General features: G+C 46.1%; 1 protein-coding gene across 4 annotated transcripts in view; it reads left to right on the forward strand.

Moving 5' to 3' along the window:
* Nucleotides 1-25,478, forward strand: part of PPFIA3 (PTPRF interacting protein alpha 3) — a 417,083-nt gene that overhangs the window by 16,649 nt on the left and 374,956 nt on the right. The window lies entirely within an intron of this gene.

Raw genomic sequence — 25,478 nt, forward strand, 5'->3', positions numbered from 1 at the left:
GCAGCGTAAACAGACCTGAGCGGCTGCCATTGTATATGGTTGCATTGTAGGCAGGCAGTCGGGGGCAGTAAAAACCCCTTGTTTTTACCCCTTTCCAGCTGCTCATGAGAACAACTGCCTGAAATCTTGCCAAAAACCCTTCTCAGCAGATATCAGACTGCTGATAATGGGAAGTCCTGCACGTGCATCAGTCAAGCTCCTTGGTACTGTACCTCATCAAATCCTAAAGTGATACTAAGCACTCACTGTTTAATTTACATTATTCCTTCTCTTTCTGTAAGTGGATGATGGCACTGTAATTATTCAAATAGAACAAAATCAAAGTACATTCTTTCCTAATCGATATACAGCGGTCACACGACCGGGATCTTTCCCAGCCTGTCTACAGGGAAACCATGGCAGGAGAAGCTTATAAACCTCTGCTACTGGTCACATGTTAAAAAAAAAAAAAAAAACAGCCTTTGGAATACAGAGAAAAAATTATTAATATTGTTAAACGGTTTTACATTTTCATAAAAATGTATATTATCAAATCCTTATTTTTTGGCAATATCTTATTGTAGCCAGATTTCTACCAGTCACAGGGAAGTGAAGCCTCCATCAATCGAGATATAATATCCTGGTACAAAGAAAACAAACAAAAGTCACCTAAGTGCAGAAAACAAAAGACTTGCCAAAGGATAAAAATGCACTTACTAGCATTAAAATAAAACCAGACTCATCATAGGATGTGGCAAGGAATCCGGTGACAGGTGGTCCCAGGGATGGTCCAATGTGCAGCTCAATGGTGGAGATCCCAATCGACTAGCAGAGGGGGGCCGCAGGAGAAAGGACCAGGAAGGATGCCCGGACTGCCAGGACCAGCGTGCAACGCAGGACCCGGATGTGACGTTAGCGGAAGGCGCCCAGGAACAGCGTGGACCGCAAATACTAGGAGATGATGTCAAGGGGGCGGACGCATTTAGGGGTGTCAGTTGGCTCCTTCTTCATGCCGATACCTCAGACACATGACTGTGTCTTTTATATACCCACTTGGAGGGAGGTCATAGGCGGGACTATGATCGGGAACTCGGATAGCAGCAGCCACACCCCCGAATGTAGATTTATACATAAAAGGTAATGGGTAAAAGGTGATAAATATACATACTAAATAATACTAAATAAAATTATATGTGAAAAATACATACTAAGGGGAATGGTACAGTGAAATAGAATTACTGAAAATTTGAAAGAACGTCAGGTAAGTGGCACAAAGAACACAAAAGAATGAAGGGGGACCAGTGGAACTACAAATGGCAATAAGGCACATACAGAGCAATGGGGGGAAAAAGAAGAGAAATAATGAGGGAGAGGGCAGACAATGAATGTATAAAGGACGGTATGAAATAGTGCAAATATACAGTATCTCAGAAAAGTAAGTACACCCCTCACATTTTTGTAAATATTTTATATCTTTTCATGTGACAACACCGTAGAAATGACACTTCTGATCCACTGATCCACCTGTCAGTTTTTTAGGCGGTCGCTGCCTGCTCAGCAGGGATCTGTGTATCGATCCCCCACTGAGCAGCACGGATCCGCCTACGGAGGCGGACCGTGTGAAAGAAGCCTAAGGGTCCTTTCACATGGGCGGTCCGTATGTCCGTTTTTCATCCCATTTTTTTGCGGATGAAAAACTGACATAATGCATGTCAATGGGATTGCGGATTACCATCCGCTGACATCTGATTTGCATCCTTTCCTATCAGTTCCGTTTTTCGGAACGGAAGAGAACCCTATTTTTCTTCCGTTTTAAAAAAATGGAACGGATGCAAAAACGGATGTCAGAGGTATCATCCGCTTTCATCCGCAATCCCATTGACATGCATTATCTCCGTTTATCATCCAAAAACGGATGGGATGATAAATGGACATACGGACCGGATGACACAAGTGTCATCCATGACCATAAAAAAAAAAAAGTGCCGGAGCGGATCAAAAAACGGTCTGCTACGTGTGAAAGACCCTTACAGTGTAAATTTTCTGTCCTCTCAAAATAACTCAACACACAGCCATTAATGTCTAAACCGCTGGCAACAAAAGTGCGTACATCCCTAAGTGAAAATGTCCAAATTTGGCCCAAAGTGTCAATATTTTTTGTGGCCACCATTATATTCTAGCACTGCCTTAACCCTCCTGGGCATGGAGTTTCGCAGGTTGCCACTGGAGTCCTCTTCCATTCCTCCATGACGACATCACAGAGCTGGTGGATGTTAGAGACTTTGTGCTCCTCCACCTTCCGTTTGAGGATGCCCCACAGATTCTCAATAGGGTTTAGGTCTGGAGAAATGCTTGGCCAGTCCATCACCTTTACCCTAAGCTTCTTTAGCAAGGCAGTGGCTGTCTTGGTGTGTTTGGGGTTGTTATCATGTTGAAATTAATAATAATATCTTGGATAGATGAGGGTGTAAAAAATTGCCAACATCCCTTGTAACTGAATAAATATATAGAGAAGGCCACCTCTTGAATTGGGGTTTTAAGGGCAATAATTCATAGATTTATATTAAAAAATATTTATTTATTCATTTATAATTAAAAAGACATATACATACATCATAATGGATAAGTGAGAACATAAAATCAAATCAAATGTAGTTGCTGAGGTAGTTGTGTTTAATTTTTTCCCCCGACCAAGAATGACCATAGGAAGGGGGTATTGGAAAATTGGACAAGATGGTCCACAGAAGGAAAGTCCAACGCGTTTCAAATTTTTATCATACAATATTCTTCCTCGGGGACAAATCCCAACTTCTGCAATATATTAAGAAGAATTTTCAAAACCATCAAAACTTTTTCATTTACATTTGTGTAAAAAACAAGATTACATAGGTGACAGAGAAAGTGATGCCAATATCTACTGACCACTGTTTCCATGTTTTTTCAAGTTTCTTGAGGTGCCCTGGTGTTCTCTCAACCCATATCCATATTACCTGTAGGGCCGCTGGAAAAATTATTATTTGATATTCCAAAAATAACGGTGCCCTTAGAGGAAAGAAAAAATTGTATATAATGGGAGATCCACATTGATGAATACATCAAACAAACTGCCCCAAGCAATACTCACGTAGCACATATAAGTTGCCTGAAGAGATGGAAAGCTGTTCACAGAAAATCACTGTTACTGCGGTAAGAGACACTATCTGCTCACCTGAGTCCCCCGTGCTTCTTCAACCTCCTCCTTTCCAACATGCGAGGGAGGAATGGCGCTGATCGTGGTCCTCAGCGTCCTCCACATATGGCGCATGCGCCAGGTGTTACTTCATGCGTCATGGCCCACAGACATGACGAACCCTCGTCATCCCATCCCCTTCAGCGTCGGCACATAGTGCGCATGCATGGATGGAAACAACTGTTGCCGCAACTCGAGGAGACGGCCGCAGCGTCATCTTCATAGAGATGTGTCGAGACATGAAGGTGTCATAGATTGTAATAAAACGGGAGGGCTAATAGCCGCCGACACAAATCGACCCGGACTGTCGGGCAGTTCCTCAGCCAGCAGTCCAAGTACATGTAGGCCCCATAGGGCCTTTTTGTGCCGGCCAGGCAGTATGCTTCGGGTTATTGTCCATCTGCACTGTGAAGTGCCATCCAATGAGTTCTGAAGCATTTGGCTGAATATGAGCAGATAATATTGCCCGAAACACTTTAGAATTCATCCTGCTGCTTTTGTCAGCAGTCACATCATCAAGCAATACAAGAAAACCAGTTCCACTGGCAGCCATACATGCCTACGCCATGACACTACCACCACCATGCTTCACTGATGAGGTGGTATGCTTTGGATCATGAGCAGTTCCTTTCCTTCTCCATACTCTTCTCTTCCCATAACTCCAGTACAAGTTGATCTGGGGAAGTCTTCTCTTGATTGTTGACTTTGGCACACATACACCTACCTCCTGGAGAGTGTTCTTGATCTTGCCAACTGTTGTGAAGGGTGTTTTCTTCACCAGGGAAACAATTCTTCGGTCATCCACCACAGTTGCTTTCCGTGGTCTTCCGGGTCTTTTGGTGTTGCTGAGCTCACCGGTGCGTTCTTTCTTTTTAAGGATGTTCCAAACAGTTGATTTGGCCACACCTTATGTTTTTGCTATCTCTCTGATGGGTTTGTTTTGTTTTTTCAGCCTAATGGTGGCTTGCTTCACTGATAGTGACAGCTCTTTAAATCTTATATTGAGAGTTGACAGCAAAAGGTTCCAAATGCAAATAGCACACTTGAAATCAACTCTGACCTTTTTATCTGCTCTTGTAAATGGGATAATGAGGGAATAACACACACCTGGCCATGGAACAGCTGAGAAGCCAATTGTCCCATTACTTTTGGTTCCTTAAAAAGTGGGAGGCACATATACAAACTGTTGCAATTCCTACACCATTCACCTGATTTGGATGTAAATACCCTCAAATTAAAGCTGAAAGTCTGCAGTTAAAGCGCATCTTGTTTGTTTCATCCACATTCATTGTGGTGGTGTATAGAGCCAAAAAGATTAGAATTGTGTTGATGTCCCAATATTTATGGACCTGACTGTATATGTATTTTTAATTATGAATTAATACATAAATATTTTTTAATATAAATCTATGAATTATTGCCCTTACAATCCCAATCCAAGAGGAGGTGTTCTCTATATATTTATGTTATGTTGGAATACTGCCCTGTGGCCAAGTCTCTGAAGGGAGGGGATCATGCTCTGCTTGAGTAGTCACAGTACATGTTAGCATTCATGGTTGCCTTAACCACTTGCCTACTGTGCACTTAAACACCCTTCCCATCCAGGCCAATTTTCAGCTTTCAGTGCTGTCACACTTTGACTGACAATTGCGCGGTCATGCTACACTGTACCCATTTGAAATTTTTATCATTTTTTTCACACAAATAGAGCTTTCTTTTGGTGGTATGTAATCATCTCTGGGTTTTTTATTTTTTACAAAAAAAAAGAATAAAGACAGAAAATTTGGAAAAAAAAAAAAGTTTTTCTTATTTTCTGCGAGTAAATTTTGAAAATAAAAATTTTCTCCTTCACTGATGTGAGCTGATGAGGCGGCACTGATGGGCACTGATAGGCTGCACTGATGGGCACTGATGAGGTGGCACTTATGGGCACTGATGAGGTGGCACTTATGGGCACTGATGAGGAGGTACTAATATGCCGCAATGATGAGCACTGATAGGCGGCACTGATGAGCACTGATAGGCGGCACTGCTGGGCACTGAGAGGCGGCACTGACGGGCGGCACTGATGGGCACTGAGAGGCGGCACTGATGGGCACTGGCGGATGGCACTGATGGACACTGACGGGTGGCACTGATGAGCACTGATGGGCGGCACTGATCAGTGCCTAGATGAGCAGGCACTGATGGGCACTGACTGGCAGCACTATGGGCACTGATTGTGGGCATTGATGGGGTACACTGATGGCGGGCACTGTGGGCACTGATGGGGGGGCACTGTGTATGTTTTTTTACCTTTTTAGTAATCAGGGCACTGGTGATCAGTGCCCTGATTACATGTCTCTGTGTCCCCGGCGCTGTGAGGCTCCCCCTCCTTCCTCACACTGCAGGCTCTGTGTGAGGAAGGAGCGCCGGCGATGAGAGATGATCTCATATGTTTACATATGAGATCATCGCTCATTGGACGGCCCGATCACATGGTGAATGGCCGCTGTGATTGGCCATTCACCATGATCTGTGATCGGCTGTGTCCAAGGGACACGGCCGACACAGATTCTCCCCGCTGCGCGCTCGCGGGAGCGCGCGGGGGGCGTGTCACTGGGAGGCCGTTTAAAAACGGCCTCCCGAAAATTCGAGTCCGCGCTGCAGCCGTATATAGGCTGTAGCGCGGATGGGAAGCAGTTAATGAACTGTAGCTCCTCAGTGCCGGCAGCACTCGTACAGCCCCAGACCATGACACTCCTAACACCATGCTTTACTGTAGGACAAGACACACTTGTCTTTGTACTCTTGACCTTGTTGCCACCACACACGCTTGACATATACGTTTATCTTGGTCTTATCAGACCACAGGACATGGTTCCAGTAATTCATGTCCGTAGTATGCTTGTCTTCAGCAAACTGTGGGCTTTCTTATGCATCATCTTTAGAAGAGGCTTCCTTCTGGGATGACAGCTATGCTGACCAATTTGATGCAGTGTGCGGTGTATGGTCTGAGCCCTGACAGGCTGACCCCCTACCCCTTCAACCTCTGCAGCAATGCTGGCAGCACTCCTATGTCTATTTCCCAAAGACAACCTCTGGATATGATGCTGAGCACGTGCACTCACTTTCTTTGGTCTACCATGGAGAGGCCTGTTCTAAGTGAAACCTGTCTTGTTAAACCGCTGTATGGTCTTGGCCACCGTGCTGCAGGTCAGTTTCAGGCTCTTGGCAATCTTCTTAAAGCCTAGGCCATCTTTATGTAGAGCAACAATTCTTTTTTTCAGATCCTCAGAGTTTTTTGCCATTAGGTGCCATGTTGAACTTCCAGTGACCAGTATGGAAGAGTGTGAGTGATAACACCAAATTTAACACACCTGCTCCCCATTCACACCTGAGACCTTGTAATCCATCGACGAGTCACATGGCATCTGGGAGGGACAATGGCTAATTTTGCCCAATTTGGACAATTTCACTTAGGGGTGTACTCACTTTTGTTGACAGAGGTTTAAACATTAATGGCTGTGTGTTAAGTTGTTTTGAGGGGACAGCAAATTCACACTGTTTTACAAGCTGTACAGTCACTACTTTACATTGTAGCAAAGTGTGATTTTTTTTCAGTGTTGTCACATGAAAAGATATAATAATATATTTACGAAAATGTGAGGGGTGTACTCACTTTTGTGAGATACTGTACATATGTATACGTGTAGTATGTATATAAATGACCAGCAGAGAGCACACAATTAAACAAGGGAAACATATTGTATTGGTGACAAATATAACTGGTTTTTATGCAACCAGTAATGAATACATTTATAAATAGCACTATATGCGTGTGGAGTTAATGCATATAAGCTATATGGACTTGCAGTTATAAATACAGGTACATGTTAATAAAGTTTCCACCATGTGTATATGGGATATAGGTGAACCAGGAGGAAACACTTAAAATTACTATATAGAAATCATGAAATTGACAGCCATAAGATTGTACTACCTTCCAGGTTTTCATTAAACCCCCTGGGAGACAAAACACCCAAAGAATAAATCCAATAGATCTACCTCTGGCACGTCTTCCAAAAACATTTGGGGGAGATCTCTGGACATGACCTCAATAACCCAGACCCTCAAGCCTTAAGTGAACTTGGCACGATGTTCCAAGAAGTGTCTGGGCACACTGTGTATGTCTTTGCCCTCGGTGATAAAACTGCAATGCTCCCAAACCGTTTTCATATGTCCTTATGGTCGGACCGACATTGAAGAGGCCATATGGACATGAAAGACAATAGACTACATATTCAGATGAGCAAGTATAAAATAGCAAGTTCATAGAGCTTATATGCATATACTCCACACGCATATAGTGCTGTTGTTTATCCATTTATTCATTACTGGTTATATCTGTCACCAATACAATATCATGTTTCCCTTGTTTTAATGTGCGCCCTCTGCTAGTCATTTATGTAAATACTACAGGTATACATATGTATATTTGCACTATTTCATACATTCATTGTCTGCCCTCTCCCTCATTATTTTTCTTCCCCCCCCCCCATCGATCCCTATGTAGTTCCACTGGACCCCCTTCACCCTTTTTGTGTTCTTTTGTGTTTTTTTGTGCCACTTGCCTGACGTTCTTTAAAATCTTCAATAATGCCATTCCCCTCAGTATGTATTTTTTCAGATATAATTGTTTTTAGTATTTATATTTTATTTTTTTGCCTTTTACCCATTGCCTTTTATGTATAAATCTACATTCCAGGGTGTGGCTGCTTCTATCCCAGTTCCCTCCCATAGTCCCGCCTATGACCCCCCCCCAGTGGGTATATAAAGACATGGTCATGTGTCTGAGTTATTGGCATGAAGAAGGAGCCAATTGACGCTCCCAAACGTGTCACCGTCCCTTTGACATCACTTCCTGGCATTTGCGTTTCACTCTGGCCCTGGGGGCCTTCCACTGATGTCACGTCCGGGTCCTGCTTTCCACGCTTGTCCCAGCACCGCAGGCATCCTTCCTGGTCCTTTCTCCTGTGGCCCCCCTCTGCTGGTTGTTTGGGATCTCCACCATCAAGCTGCACATTGGACCACCCCTGGTAGCACCTGTCACTGGATTCCTTGCCACATCCTATGATGAGCCTGGTTTTATTTTAATGCTAGTAAGTGCATTTTTATCCTTTGACAATAAAAGTATTTTGTTTTCTGCACTTAGAGGTGCCTTCTGTTTATTTTCTTTGTACCAGAGCTTGCTCCCCTCTTGGACTTGCTACCCTAGTGCTGCTGAGACACCTGCTTGCCTGTTCTGTATCCAATCCATTGCGGACATCTCCTTTGGCCAGAATCTACTATCCAGAGTGCTCTCCATCTCCTCATCCAAAATATAATATCCCACCCCCATTGTGTTTAGCTGGTTAGTGAGCATGGAGGAGGAGGGAAGGAGTGGACTGTCATTTATCACTGTATATATGCCCACATGTGTGACTCTATAGTCACATGGGTTGCTCGGATATGGTAGGAAGGAAATGCTCAGTGTAGAAAATGCACTGAAAGCTGAGCATGTGCTCTAGCTGGCAACACTGCTCTCCAAATTTCTCAATTGCAGTGGGGACATGGACAGAAGTGGGAGACAGAGAACAGCAAGGAACAGCAGGGGAAAAAATAAGAGGGTAGTCTAAAAAAAATTACAGTAGGCAGTTTTTGACAAGTCCTTTATTTAAAAGACAAATAAAAAAAAAACAATGTCTCCGATGTGAATCTATCGTCAATAACGTCACCTGTCGCCACTGCCGACCCCAAAAAAAGCTCTGCTCCCGCTATCTGACAGTTCTTAAATAGCTAAGGAGTGGGGCCACCCAGCAACGTCACCTTGTGGTACCGTCCCCATGTCTTGTCATAGACTGATGCATGCTGGACACTTTTTTGGTGAATGGGTTGGGGTGCTATGTACCCCATAATCTAACAATAGGGCCCCCAGATTCTGTCCCCTCCATGTGAATGAGGGGACTTACAGATTCCGATAAGCCCCTTGCCTGCAGGCCCCCACAACCACCAGCCATAGTTGTGAGGAAGAGACCCTTGTCCCCATCGACATTGGGACAAGGTGCTTTGAGGTGGGGGGCAGAGTCCCCCCTGCCCCAAAGCATCCCCCATGTTGAGGGCATGTGACCTGGTATGGTCCAGGAGGAGGGGGGGAGGGTGCTCGCTGGTCCTCTCCCTTTCCTGACCCGCTAGAAAATATGTAGCATAATACAAATTGGCCTAAAAGCATGAAAAATTTAGATTTTTACCTTTTTTTTTTTTTTTTTTTTTTGGGAATGTTCTATAGCAGAGTGTGAAAGATATTGTTTTTTTTTTTTTTTTTTTTTTGTTCAGAATTGTCGCTCTCTTTTTTTGTTTATAGCGCAAACAATAAAAATCACACAGATGATCAAATACCACAAAAAGAAAGCTCTATTTGTGGGGAAAAAAAGGACATCAATTTTATTTCAGTACAGCGACACACGACCACAAAATTTTGCGTTTAAAATAACGCAGTGCCGAATCGCAAAAAATGGCCTGGTCATTAAGGGGGCAAATCCTTTCGGTCTAGAACTGGTTAAATAATACAGGAAATTTTGCAAAAAAAACTCTATTTTTTTCTTAGTTTTTGTTATAAAATTGTGCAAATAAATATTTTTCAAAAAATTAGGACAAAATGTATTCTGCTACATTATTTTAGTAAAAATAACCCAAAGCAGTGTATATTACTTAGTCTGTGAGAAAGTAATTGATTTTAAAAACTGTTATTTATATGGGAAAATTGATTAGTCCTGATGTACTGACCTATCTCATTTCTTGAAACCCTAAAATGCAGGGACAGTACAAACACCCACCCCCCACATGACCCCTTTTTGGAAAATAGACAGTCCATGACATTTAGTAAGAGGCAGGGTGAGTTTTTTTTTTTTTTCATTTCTCACAGCATAGACATGCCTGCAATTACACTCCAAACCGCATTCTGTTTTGCCTCCTGAGTATGAGGATACCACATGTGTGAGACTTTTTCACAGCCTAGATTCATAAAAGGGTCTGACTGATATCCAAGGAGCACCTTCAGGCATTCCAGGGCTTAATTTATGCATAAATTATGCACTAATTTCCTAAATGCCTATTCCATTTTTGGAGGCCCTGGAGCAGCAGGACAGTGGAAAATCCCACAAAATAACCACCTTTTGAGAAGCAAACACTCACTCCAAGGTATTTTCTGAAAAGACGTAATGGCGTTGATTTACAAAAGGCAAATAGACTGCACTTTTGCAAAGTGCAGTTGTACTCTGCAAAACTTTTATCATCCAATCATGTGCAAGCAGTAATGCTGTTTTTTTTTTTTTTTTTCATCCTTGCACGTGATTTGGTATTCTTTGCAAAGTGAAGGTGTACCTCATTTACTATGCTCTGGAGCAACTGCACTTGCTGAGTGCAACTGCCCTTTGCAAAGTGCATAGTTATTTGCCTTTAGTAAATCAACCCCATTGAGTCTTCTGAAAATGTAGTTCTTTTCCACAAGTTTTTTTGAAAATGTAGGAAAGAAAATGAAAAACTATTTCTTTACACAAGGGTTGCCAATTAATAAGATATTTCTAACAAACCGCATTGACATACTTGGAAATGCAGTACACCCCAAAACACATTCTGCTATGGCGATACCACATGTATGAGACTTTTCCACAGCCTAGGCACACAGAGGGGCTCAAAACCTAAAGAGAACCTTCAGGTTTCCTAGGGGCATAACATTACGTATCTAAGTTCCTGACTATCTCTTACATTTTTGGAGACCCTGTAGCACCAGGTTAGAAGAAACACCCACCAAATGACCCCATTTTGGAGAGTACACACCTCAATGTATTTTTCGGAGGCATAGGGAGTCTTTTGAAGATTTTTTTTATACAAAGTTGTCAGTTTAAGTTATTGCTCACACATAGCATGGCTATACTTTAGATTTACACCCCAAAACACATTCTGCTTCTTATTCCAATTAAGGGGATAGCACACGTGTGAGACTTTTTTCACAGCTTAGCCACACAGGGTGGCCCGACATCCAAGAAACAGCTTAACCACTTCCAGTCTTGGCTAATTCTGACATTCCTCCCACTCTTCTGGTGGCCTTCTCTCCGCACTGATGTTGCTGCGTATGTCGCCGTTTGTGCCCAGAACAAATCTCTGCGGCAACTCCCCTTAGGTCTACTGCACCCTATTCCCATTGGGAAGTGTCCCTGGTCTCACCTGGCCATGAATTTTATTGTGGATCTTCCTGCTTCTTGAGGTTTCACGGTGATCCTCTTGGTTGTCAACCGATTCTTGCCTCAGTGTTTGCCAGGAAGGTTTTCCACTTACACGGGTTGCCTAAGGAAATTGTCTCGGACTGTGGGAGCCAGTTTGTCTCCAGATTCTGGCACGCCTTTTGCTCCCAGTTGGGTATTCGACTCTCCTTCTCCTCGGCCTACCATCCGCAATCCAACGGGGCCATTGAACGTTCCAACCAAGCTCAGGAGCAGTTTCTTCGCTGCTATGGCTCTGACCATCAGGACAATTGGGTTGACCTGCTAACCTGGGCAAAGTTTGCCAGGAACTCTGCCATTAACTCGTCTTCCGGAATGTCTCTATTCATGGCCAATTATGGCTTCCAGCCCATTGTGTTGCCTGAGTCATTCTCGCCACAGGACATCCCTGCATTGGAGAATCATCTTCGTGTCCTCTGTTCCTCTTGGGTGCAGATACAAGAGTCGTTACGGGGTCTCTGCACAGCGTCAGAAGCTCCAGGCAGACTGGAGACCTTTACCTGCTCCTTCGTACCAGGTTGGGGAGAGGGTGTGGCTGTCAACCCGAAATCTCAACCTCAGGGTACCCACTCCGAAACTGGCACCTTTTTGCATCCTCCGTAAGGTGAAACCGGTGGCCTATGCCCTTGATCTTCCTCCTGGCATGCGTATCTCCAAAGTCTTTCACGTGTCACTTTTGAAGCCACTGGTTTGCAATCCCTTTACTTCTTCTCTTCCTCGCCCTCATCCCATTTGTGTGGGCAATCATGAGGATTATGAGGTCAGCAGCATCTAATCAGGTCGGTTCCGAGGTCAGGTTCAATACCTGGTGCACTGGAGAGGTTATGGTCCTGAGGAGCACTCCTAGGTTCCCTCCACTCATTTTCATGCTCCCGCCCTTATCTGCGCTTTCCATGCCCGCTTTTTGCCCCACGGAGGAGGAGTCGTTGAGGGGAGGGTACTGTCAAGGTCTTACCTTGCCTTCCTGTCTGCAGCCATCTTGGACATGTGCTGACTGCTGTTTTTTATGGACTCTGATTACTTCATCACTTCCTGCTGCTTCCTGGGCGTCGCTTAGTGATGAGGTTGCACACAGGATATATATATATTACCTGTTGGCTTGCAGTCGTCCTTTGCTCGTGTGTTTGTGCTTCAAGGTGCATCCCTGCTTCCTATCTCCTGTTTTCTGTGTTTCTTCGTGCATGACCTGGCTTTGACTGACAACCTTCCTGGCTCTCAATTTCCCTTTTGGCTGGCAACCTTTCTGGCTCTCAATTCTCATTGGCTGACGACCTATGTCTCATGCATAGACCTATGTCTCATGCACACTGGTCATAAAAAATGCTGCTTATATATGTTTGGCATTTTGTCTTTCAGCCTGTGGAAGCAATTTTATGTTATGCCAGTAAATACCCTTATATGTAATAGGCTATTTGTAGAGGAGCGTTTGCAGGCTGAAAAAAAAGTGTGTTTTTGAGTCCCCATGCACAGGGCGTTAGAAAAAACTAGCACCATTGGCGTTAGTGTGTGTTTAGCTGCGTTGGCTTTTAGCAGTGTTTCTCTGCCTTAAAATCAGTGGTTCCCTATGAGAGCTGTCTTAACTGATCCGACTATCAGCACATTGATTTGAATAGAAGTCGCATCCAAGTCGGATCATGATGATCCGACTTGTGGTGCGAACTGTGCTCTGAGGATCTTAAAAGGGAACCCCACGCCAAAATTAAAATAAATGGCTTGAGATCCCACTCAAGATACATACCAGGCCCTTTGAGTCTGGTATGGATCTTGAAAGAGAACCCCATGCCAAAATGAAAAAAAGTATTTTATTAAAAGTCTTCCTCCGGTGTTCTTCCTCTGGTCTTCTCCACTGCTGCTGTCTTCTCAGCCGCTGACCTGGTCCTCCTCCAACGCTGTCCACATCCTATGGACAGATGAGACCAAGATCAACTTGTACCAGAGTGATGGGAAGAGAAGAGTATGGAGAAGGAAAGGAACTGCTCATTATCCAAAGTATACCACCTCATCAGTGAAGCATGGTGGTGGTAGTGTCATGGCGTAGGCATGTATGGCCGCCAATGGAACTGGTTCTCTTGTATTTATTGATGATGTGACTGCTGACAAAAGCAGCAGGATGAATTCTGCTCATATTCAGCCAAATGCTTCAGAACTCATTGGACGGCGCTTCACAGTGCAGATGGACAATGACCCGAAGCATTCTGCGAAAGAAACCAAAGAGTTTTTTAAGGAAAATAAGTGGAATGTTATGCAATGGCCAAGTCAATCACCTCACCTGAATCCAATTGAGCATGCATTTCACTTGCTGAAGACAAAACTGAAGGGAAAATGCCCCAACAACAAGCAGGAACTGAAGACAGTTGCAGTAGAGGCCTGGCAGAGCATCACCAGGGATGAAACTCAGCGTCTGGTGATGTCTATGCGTTCCAGACTTCAGGCTGTAATTGACTGCAAATGATTTGCAACCGAGTATTAAAATATGAAAGTTTGATTTATGATTGTTAATCTGTCCCATTACTTTTGGTCCCTTAAAAAGTGGGACTTCGTATGACAGCCTTCCCCCGGGTAAACAGAAGAACTTTTTGTAATTATGCAGCGCTCTAATCCGCAGTGGTCACTCTGCAGTAATGGGGCACACTGGTCACTCTGCATTAATGGGAGCACACTGGTCACTCTACGTTAATGGGGGCACACGGATCACTCTGCATTAATGGGGGCACACGGATCACTCTGCATTAATGGGGGCACGCACACTGGTCACTCTGCATTAACGGGGCACACTGATTACTCTGCATTAATGGGGGCACGCACACTGGTCACTCTGCATTAATGGGGCCCGCATACTGGTCACTCTGCATTAATGGGGGCACACACACTGGTCACTCTGCATTAATGGGAGCACACTGATGACTCTGCATTAAGGGGGACACGCACACTGGTCACTCTGCATTAATGGGGGCACACTGATCACTCTGCATTAATGAGGGTACACTGATTACTCTGCATTAATGGGAGCATGCACACTGATCACTCTGCATTAATGGGGGCACACTGATCACTTTGCATTAATGAGGGCACACTGATCACTCTGCATGAATTGGGACACGGATCACTCTGCATGAATGGGGACACACGGATCACTCTGCATTAATGGTGGCACACACACTGGTCACTCTGCATTAATGGAAGCACACTGATCACTCAGCATTATTGGGGGCACGCACACTGATCACTCTGCATTAATGGGGGCATGCACACTGGTCACTCTGCATTAATGAGGGCACACTGATCACTCTGCATTAATGAGGGCACAGTGATCACTCTGCATGAATGGGGGACAAACTGATCACTCTGCATGAATGGGGGACACACGGATCACTCTGCAATAGTGGGGGAACACACTGATAACTCTGCATTAATGGGGGCACACTGATCACTCTGCATTAATGGGGGCACACTGATTACTCTGCAGTAATGGGGGCACACTGATCACTCTGCATGAATTGGGACACACGGATCACTCTACATGAATGGGGACACACAGATCACTCTGCATTAATGGGGGCACACACACTGGTCACTCTGCATTAACGGGAGCACACTGATCACTTTCCATAAATGGGAGCACACTGATCACTCTGCATTAATGGGGGCATGCACACTGGTCACTCTGCATTAATGGGGGCACGCACACTGGTCACTCTGCATTAATGGGAGCACACTGATCAATCTGCATTAATGGGGGCACGTACACTGGTCACTCTGCATTAATGGGGGCATGCACACTGATCACTCTGCATTAATGGGGGCACGCTGATCACTCTGCATTAATGGGGGCATGCACACTGATCATTCTGCATTAATGGGGGCACACTGGTCACTCTGCATTAATGGGGGCACGCTGATCACTCTGCATTAAATAGGGGCACGCACACTGGTAACTCTGCATTAATGGGGGCACACTGATCACTCTGCATTAATGGGGGCATGCACACTGATCACTCTGTATTAATGGAGGCATGCACACTGATCACTCTGCATTAATGGGGGCATGCCCACTGGTCACTTTGCATTAATGTGGGCACGCACGCTGGTCACTCTGCATTAATGGGGGCACACTGGCTCATGCTGCATTAACGGGGGCACACTGATCACTCTGCTTTAATGGGGAAACGCAGACTGGTCACTCTGCATTAATGGGGGCATACTGATCACTCATCATTAATGGGGGCGCGTTAATCACTCTGCATTAATGGGGGCACACTAATCACTCTGCATCAATGGGGGCACACTGATCACTCTGCATTAATAGGGCATGCACACTGGTCACTTTGCATTAATGGGGGCACACTCATCACTCTGCATTAATAGGGGCACACTGATCGCTCTGCATTATTGGGGGCACACTGGTCACTCTGCATTAATGGGGTCACACTGCTCACTCTGCTTTAATGGGGCACACACACTGGTCACTCTGCATTAATGGGGGCACACTGATCACTCTGCATTAATTGTGGCATGCTGATCACTCTGAATTAATGGGGACACGCGGATCACTCTGTATGAAAGGGGGACACACGGATCACTCTGAATTAATGGTGGACATACCGATAACTGCATTAATGGGGGCACACTGATCACTCTGCATTACTGGGGGCACGCACACTGGTCACTCTGCATTAACGGGGGCACACTGATTACTCTGCATTAATGGGGGTATGCACACTGGTCACTCTGTATTAATCGGGGCTCGCTGATCACTCTGAATTAATGAGGGCACACTGATCACTCTGTATTAATAGGGGCACACTGATCACTCTGCATTAACGGGGGCATGCACACTGGTCACTCTGTATTAATTGGGGCACGCTTATCACTCTACATTAATAGGGGCACACTGATCACTCTGCATTAATGGGGCACGCTAATCAATCTACATTAATGGGGGTACGCACACTGGTCACTCTGTATTAATGGGGGCACACGGATCACTCTGCATTAATGGGTGCATGCTGATTACTCTGCATGAATGGGGACACACGGATCACTCTGAATGGGGGACACACGGATCACTCTGCATTAATGGGGGACACACAGATCACTCTGCATTAATGGGGGCACACTGATCACTCTGCATTACTGGGGGCACACACACTGGTCACTCTGTATTAATGGGGGCACATGAATCACTCTGCATTAATGGGTGCATGCTGATTACTCTGCATTAATGGGGGCACACTGATCACTTTGCATGAATGGTGACACACGGATCACTCTGCATAAAAGGGGGACACACGGATGACTCTGCATTAATGGGGGCACACACACTGGTCACTCTACATTAATGGGGGCACACTGATCACTCTGCATTAATGGGGGCACAGTGATCACTCTGCAATAATGAGGGCACACTGATAACTCTGCATTAATGGGGGCATGCACACGGATCACTCTGCATTAATGGGGGCACACTGATCACTCTGCATTAATGGGGGCACACACACTGATCACTCTATATTAATGAGGGCACACTGGTCACTTTGCATTAATGGGGGCACACTGATCACTCTGCATTAATGGGTGCACACTGAGCACTCTGCATTAATGGGGTCACACTGCTCACTCTGCATTAATGGGGGCACGCACACTGGTCACTCTGCAATAATGGGGGCACACTGATCACTTTGCATTAATGGGGGCATGCTGATCACTCTGCATTAATGGGGGCACACTGATCACTCTGCATTAATGGGGGCATGCACACGGATCACTCTGCATTAATGAGGGCACACTGATCACTCTGCACTAATGGGCGCACACACACACTTATCACTCTGTATTAATGGGGGCACACTGGTCACTCTGCATTAATGGGGGCACACTGATCACTCTGCATTAAATGGGGGCACGCACACTGGTCACTCTGCATTAATGTGGGCACACTGATCACTCTGCATTAATGGGGGCACAGTGATCACTCTGCAATAATGAGGGCACACTGATAACTCTGCATTAATGGGGGCATGCACACGGATCACTCTGCATTAATGGGGGCACACTGATCACTCTGCATTAATGGGGGCACACACACTGATCACTCTGTATTAATGAGGGCACACTGGTCACTCTGCATAATGGGGGCACACTGATCACTCTGCATTAATGTTTGCACACTGAGCACTCTGCATTAATGGGGTCACACTGCTCACTCTGCATTAATGGGGGCACGCACACTGGTCACTCTGCAATAATGGGGGCACACTGATCACTTTGCATTAATAGGGGCATGCTGATCACTCTGCATTAATGGGGGCACACTGATCACTCTGCATTAATGGGGGCATGCACACTGATCACTCTGCATTAATGAGGGCACACTGATCACTCTGCACTAATGGGGGCACACACACACACTTATCACTCTGTATTAATGGGGGCACACTGGTCACTCTGCATTAATGGGGGCACACTGATCACTCTGCATGAAATGGGGGCACGCACACTGATCACTGTGGATTAATTGGGGCACACTGATCACTGTGGATTAATGGGGGCACACTGATCACTCTGCATTAAATGGGGGCACACACACTGATCACTCTGTATTAATGGGGGCACACTGGTCACTCTGCATTAATGGGGGCACACTGATCACTCTGCATTAACCACTTGCCAACTGCCTAACGCCGATCTACGTCGGCAGTCAGCCCCTCACAGGCAAAGTGACGTAGGGCTACGTCACTAGCTTGTGAGGGTCTAGGGAGCGAGCGCGCGCCCCCGGAGGCGCGCTCCCGCGTGGTCACGGACCCCCCCCGCGCGTGTGACCGGCAGACCCGATGTCCGCCGGTCACTCGGCGATCGGCGGGGGAGAGGGAGAATGTCAGGCAGCTTGTGTAAACAAGCCACCTGTCATTCTCCTTGCTGTTAAGACACTGATCACTCGGATCTAGTATGTAGATCCGTTGATCAGTGTCCTTACAGCTGAAGCCACAGCCAATCACAGTAGAAAGCACGCCCCTAGGGATACACACAGCCCCTCCCTCCCAAATAAAGTTTACCCCTTCACTACCAGTGTATTTTTACATTAACAGTGCATATACAGTGGGTACGGAAAGTATTCAGACCCCCTTAAATTTTTCACTCTTTGTTATATTGCAGCCATTTGCTAAAATCATTTAAGTTCATTCTTCTTCCTCATGAATGTACACATAGCACCCCATACTGACAGAAAAACACAGAATTGTTGACATTGTTGCAGATTTATTAAAAAAGAAAAACTGAAATATCACATGGTCCTAAGTATTCAGACCCTTTGCTGTGACACTCATATATTTAACTCAGGTGCTTTCCATTTCTTCTGATCATCCTTGAGATGGTTCTACACCTTCATTTGAGTCCAGCTGTGTTTGATTATACTGATTGGACTTGATTAGGAAAGCCACACACCTGTCTATATAAGACCTTCCAGATCACAATGCATGTCAGAGCAAATGAGAATCATGAGGTCAAAGGAACTGCCTGAAGAGCTAAGAGACAGAATTGTGGCAAGGCACAGATCTGGCCAAGGTTACAAAAAGATTTCTGCTGCACTTAAGGTTCCTAAGAGCACAGTGGCCTCCATAATCCTCAAATGGAAGACGTTTGGGATGACCAGAACCCTTCCTAGAGCTGGCCGTCCGGCCAAACTGAGCTATCGGGGGAGAAGAGCCTTGGTGAGAGAGGTAAAGAAGAACCCAAAGATCACTGTGGCTGAGCTCCAGAGATGCAGTCAGGAGATGGGAGAAAGTTGTAGAAAGTCAACCATCACTGCAGCCCTCCACCAGTCAGGGCTTTATGGCAGAGTGGCCCGACGGAAGCCTCTCCTCAGTGTAAGACACATGAAAGCCCGCATGGAGTTTGCTAAAAAAACACCTGAAGGACTCCAAGATGGTGAGAAATAAGATTCTCTGGTCTGATGAGACCAAAATAGAACTTTTTGGCCTTAATTCTAAGCGGTATGTGTGGAGAAAACCAGGCACTGCTCATCACCTGTCCAATACAGTCCCAACAGTGAAGCATGGTGGTGGCAGCATCATGCTGTGGGGGTGTTTTTCAGCTGCAGGGACAGGACGACTGGTTGCAATTGAGGGAAAGATGAATGCGGCCAAGTACGGGGATATCCTGGACAAAAACCTTCTCCAGAGTGCTCTGGACCTCAGAATGGGCCGAAGGTTTACCTTCCAACAAGACAATGACACACAGCTAAAATAATGAAGGAGTGGCTTCACAACAACTCCATGACTGTTCTTGAATGGCCCAGCCAGAGCCCTGACTTAAAACCAATTGAGCATCTCTGGAGAGACCTAAAAATGGCTGTCCACCAACGTTTACCATCCAACCTGACAGAACTGGAGAGGATCTGCAAGGAGGAATGGCAGAGGATCCCCAAATCCAGGTGTGAAAGACTTGTTGCATCTTTCCCAAAAAGACTCCTGGCTGTATTAGATCAAAAGGGGGCTTCTACTAAATACTGAGCAAAGGGTCTGAATAGTTAGGACCATGTGATATTTCAGTTTTTCTTTTTTAATAAATCTGCAACAATGTCAACAATTCTGTGTTTTTCTGTCAGTATGGGGTACTATGTGTACATTCATGAGGAAGAAGAATGAACTTAAATGATTTTAGCAAATGGCTGCAATATAACAAAGAGTGAAAAATTTAAGGGGGTCTGAATACTTTCCGTACCCACTGTATATAGCACTGATTACTGTAGAAATGTCACTGGTAACCCCAAAAGTGTCAAAAATGTCAGTCAAGGGTCCGATCTGTCCGCCCCAATGTCGCAGTACCGCAAAAAAAATCGCAGATCGCCGCCATTACACGTTAAAAAAAAAAACAACAAAAATGACAAAAATCTTTCCCTTTGTTAGTAAACGCGATAACTTTTGCGCAAACCAATCAAAATACGCTTCAATCAAAATAGGTAGCATAAAACAAATTGGCCGAAAAAGTTAAAAAATTTTGATTTTTACATTTTTTTTTGGGGAATTTCATATAAAAAAATGTGAAAAATATTGCTATTTTTGCAAAATTGACGCTCTTTTTTTGTTTATAGCGCGTGATCAAAAAATCGCACAGGTGATCAAATACCACCAAAAGAAAGCTCTGTTTGTGGGAAAAAAAGGACGCCAAATTCGTTTAGGTACAGCGTCGCACGACCGCGCAATTGTCCGTTAAAGTCACGCAGTGCCGAATCGCAAAATACCCCCTGGTCGGAATGGGGGTAAAATCTTCCGGGGCTTAAGTGGTTAATGGGTGCACACTGAGCACTCTGCATTTATGGGGTCACACTGCTCACTCTGCATTAATGGGGGCACGCACACTGGTCACTCTGCAATAATGGGGGCACACTGATCACTTTGCATTAATGGGGGCATGCTGATCACTCTGCATTAATGGGGGCACACACACACTGATCACTCTGTATTAATGGGGGCACACTTGTCACTCTGCATTAATGGGGGCACACTGATCACTCTGCATTAAATGGGGGCACGCACACTGGTCACTCTGTATTAATGGGGGCACATTGGTCACTCTCCATTAATGGGGGCACACTGATCACTCTGCATTAAATGGGGGCACGCACACTGGTCACTGCATTAATGGGGGCACACTGATCACTCTGGATTAATGGGGGCACACTGATCACTCTGCATTAAATGGGGGCACGCACACGGATCACTCTGCATTAATGGGGACACACTGATCACTCTGCATTAATGGGGGCACACACACACTGATCACTCTGTATTAATGGGGGCACACTGGTCACTCTTCCTTAATGGGGGCACACTGATCACTCTGCATTAAATGGGGGCACGCACACTGGTCACTCTGTATTAATGGGGGCACATTGGTCACTCTGCATTAATGGGGGCACACTGATCACTCTGCATTAAATGGGGGGAAGCACACTGGTCACTCTGCATTAATGGGGGCACACTGATCACTCTAGATTAATGGGGGCACACTGATCACTCTGCATTAAATGGGGGCACGCACACGGATCACTCTGCATTAATGGGGGCACACTGATCACTCTGCATTAATGGGGGCACACACACACTGATCACTCTGTATTAATGGGGGCACACAAGTCACTCTTCCTTAATGGGGGCACACTGATCACTCTGCATTAAATGGGGGCACGCACACTGGTCACTCTGCATTAATGGGGGCACACTGATCACTTTGGATTAATGGGGGCACACTGATCACTCTGCAATAATGGGGGCACTCTGATCAATCTGCATTAATGGAGGCACACTGATCACTCTGCATTAATTTGGGCATGCACACTGATCACCCTGTATTAATGGAGGCATGCACACTGATCACTCTGCATTAATGGGGGCATGCACACTGGTCACTTTGCATTAATGTGGGCACGCACACTGGTCACTCTGCATTAATGGGGGCACACTGGCTCATGCTACATTAACGGGGGCACACTGATCACTCTGCTTTAATGGGGAAACGCAGACTGGTCATTCTGCATTAATGGGGGCATACTGATCACTCATCATTAATGGGGGCGCGTTAATCACTCTGCATTAATGGGGGCACACTAATCACTCTGCATCAATGGGGGCACACTGATCACTCTGCCTTAATGGGGGCACGCACACTGGTCACTCTGCATTAATGTGGGCACGCACAGTGGTCACTCTGCATTAATGGGGGCACACTGATCACGCTGCATTAATGGGGTTACACTGATCACTCTGCATTAATGGGGGCACGCACACTGGTCACTCTGCATTAATGGGGGCACACTGATTACTCTGCATTAATGGGGGCACACTAATCACTCTACATTAATGGGGGCACGCACACTGGTCACTCTGTATTAATGGGGGCACACTGGTCACTCTGCATTAATGGGGGCACACTGATCACTCTGCATTAATGGGTGCTCACTGAGCACTCTGTATCAATGGGGTCACACTGCTCACTCTGCATTAATGGGGGCACGCACACTGGTCACTCTGCAATAATGGGGGCACACTGAACACTTTGCATTAATGGGGGCATGCTGATCACTGCATTAATGGGGGCACACTGATCCCTCTGCATTAATGGGGGCACACAGATCACTCTGCATTAAATGGGGGCACGCACACTGCTCACTCTGTATTAATGGGGGCACACTGATCACTCTGGATTAATGGGGGCACACTGATCACTCTGCATTAAATGGGGGCACGCACACTGGTCACTCTGCATTAATGGTTGCACACTGATCACTCTGCATTAATGAGGGCACACTGATCACTCTGCATTATTCGGGGCACACTGGTCACTCTGCATTAATGGGGTCACACTGATCACTCTGCATTAATGGGGGCACGCACACTGATCACTCTGCATTAATGGGGGCACACTGGTCACTCTGCATTAAATGGGGGCACACTGATCACTCTGCATAAATGGGGGCACACACACTGGTCACTCTCTATTAATGGGAGCACACTGATCACTCTGCATTCATGGGGGCACGCACACTGGTCACTCTGCATTCATGGGGGCATGCACACTGATCACTCTGCATTAATGGGAGCACACCGATCACTCTGCATTAATGGGGGCACGCACACTGGTCACTCTGCATTAATGGGGGAACACTCTGCATTAATGAGGGCACACTGATCACTCATCATTAATGTGGGCACGCACACTGGTCACTCTGCATTAATGGGGGCATGCACACGGATCACTCTGCATTAATGGGGGCACGCTAATCACTCTACATTAATGGGGGCACGCACACTGGTCACTCTGTATTAATGGGGGCACACTGGTCACTCTGCATTAATGGGGGCATGCACACGGATCACTCTGCATTAATGGGGGCACGCTAATCACTTTACATTAATGGGGGCACGCACACTGGTCACTCTGTATTAATGGGGGCACACTGGTCACTCTGCATTAATGGGGGCACACTGATCACTCTGCATTAATGGGTGCTCACTGAGCACTCTGTATCAATGGGGTCACACTGCTCACTCTGCATTAATGGGGGCACGCACACTGGTCACTCTGCAATAATGGGGGCATGCTGATCACTGCATTAATGGGGGCACACTGATCCCTCTGCATTAATGGGGGCACACTGATCACTCTGCATTAATGGGGGCACACACACACTGATCACTCTGCATTATTGGGGGCACACTGGTCACTCTGCATTAATGGGGGCACACAGATCACTCTGCATTAAATGGGGGCACGCACACTGGTCACTCTGCATTAATGGGGGCACACTGATCACTCTGGATTAATGGGGGCACACTGATCACTCTGCATTAAATGGGGGCACGCACACTGGTCACTCTGCATTAATGGGGGCATGCTGATCACTGCATTAATGGGGGCACACTGATCCCTCTGCATTAATGGGGGCACACCGATCACTCTGCATTAATGGGGGCACGCACACTGGTCACTCTGCATTAATGGGGGAACACTCTGCATTAATGAGGGCACACTGATCACTAATCATTAATGTGGGCACGCACACTGGTCACTCTGCATTAATGGGGGCATGCACACGGATCACTCTGCATTAATGGGGGCATGCACACTGGTCACTCTGCATTAATGGGAGACACACGGATCACTCTGCGTTAATGGGGGCACACTGATCACTCTGCATTACTGGGGGCACGCACACTGGTCACTCTGCATTAATGGGGGCACACTGATCACTTTGCATGAATGGGGACACATGGATCACTCTGCATAAAAGGGGCACACACGGATCACTCTGCATTAATGGGCACACACACTGGTCACTCTTTATTAATGGGAGCACACTGGTCACTCTGCATTCATGGGGGCACGCACACTGGTCACTCTGCATTCATGGGTGCACGCACACTGGTCACTCTGCATTAATGGGAGCACACTGATCACTCTGCATTAATGGGAGCACACTGATCACTCTGCATTAATGGGGGCACAGTGATCACTCTGCATTCATGGGGGCACGCACACTGGTCACTCTGCATTATTGGGAGCACACTGATCACTCTGCATTAATGGGGGCATGCACATTGGTCACTCTGCATTAATGGGGGAACACTGATCACTCTGCATTAATGGGGGCACAGTGATCACTCTGCATTCATGGGGGCATGCACATGGATCACTCTGCATTAATGGGGGCACACTGATCAATCTGCATTAATGGGGACACACACACTGATCACTCTGTATTAATGGGGCACACTGATCACTCTGCATTAATGGGGGCACAATGATCACTCTGCATTAAATGGGGGCACGCACACTGGTCACTCTGCATTAATGGGGGCACACTGATCACTCTGGATTAATGGGGGCACACTGATCACTCTGCATTAAATGGGGGCACACACACTGGTCACTCTGCATTAATGGGGGCACACTGATCACTCTGGATTAATGGGGGCACACTGATCACTCTGCATTAATGGGGCCACACTGATCACTCTGCATTAATGGCGGCACACTAATCACTCTACATTAATGGGGGCACGCACACTGGTCACTCTGCATTAATGGGGGCACACTGATCACTCTGCATTAATGGGGGCACACTGATCACTCTGCATTATTCGGGGCACACTGGTCACTCTGCATTAATGGGGTCACACTTCTCACTCTGCATTAATGGGGGCACGCACACTGGTCACTCTGCAATAATGGGGGCACACTGATCACTCTGCATTAATGGGGGCATGCTGATCACTCTGCATTAATGGGGGCACGCAAGCTGATCACTCTGCATTAATGGGGGCACACTGGTCACTCTGCACTAAATGGGGGCACACTGATCACTCTGCATTAATGGGGGCATGCACACTGGTCACTCTGCATTAATGGGGGCACACTGGTCACTCTGCATTGATGGGGGCACGCACACTGCTTACTCTGCATTAATGGTGGCA

The sequence above is a fragment of the Pelophylax lessonae genome (genome assembly GCF_965119305.1).
Source record: "Pelophylax lessonae genome assembly, chromosome: 12".
Taxonomy (NCBI): Eukaryota; Metazoa; Chordata; class Amphibia; order Anura; family Ranidae; genus Pelophylax; species Pelophylax lessonae.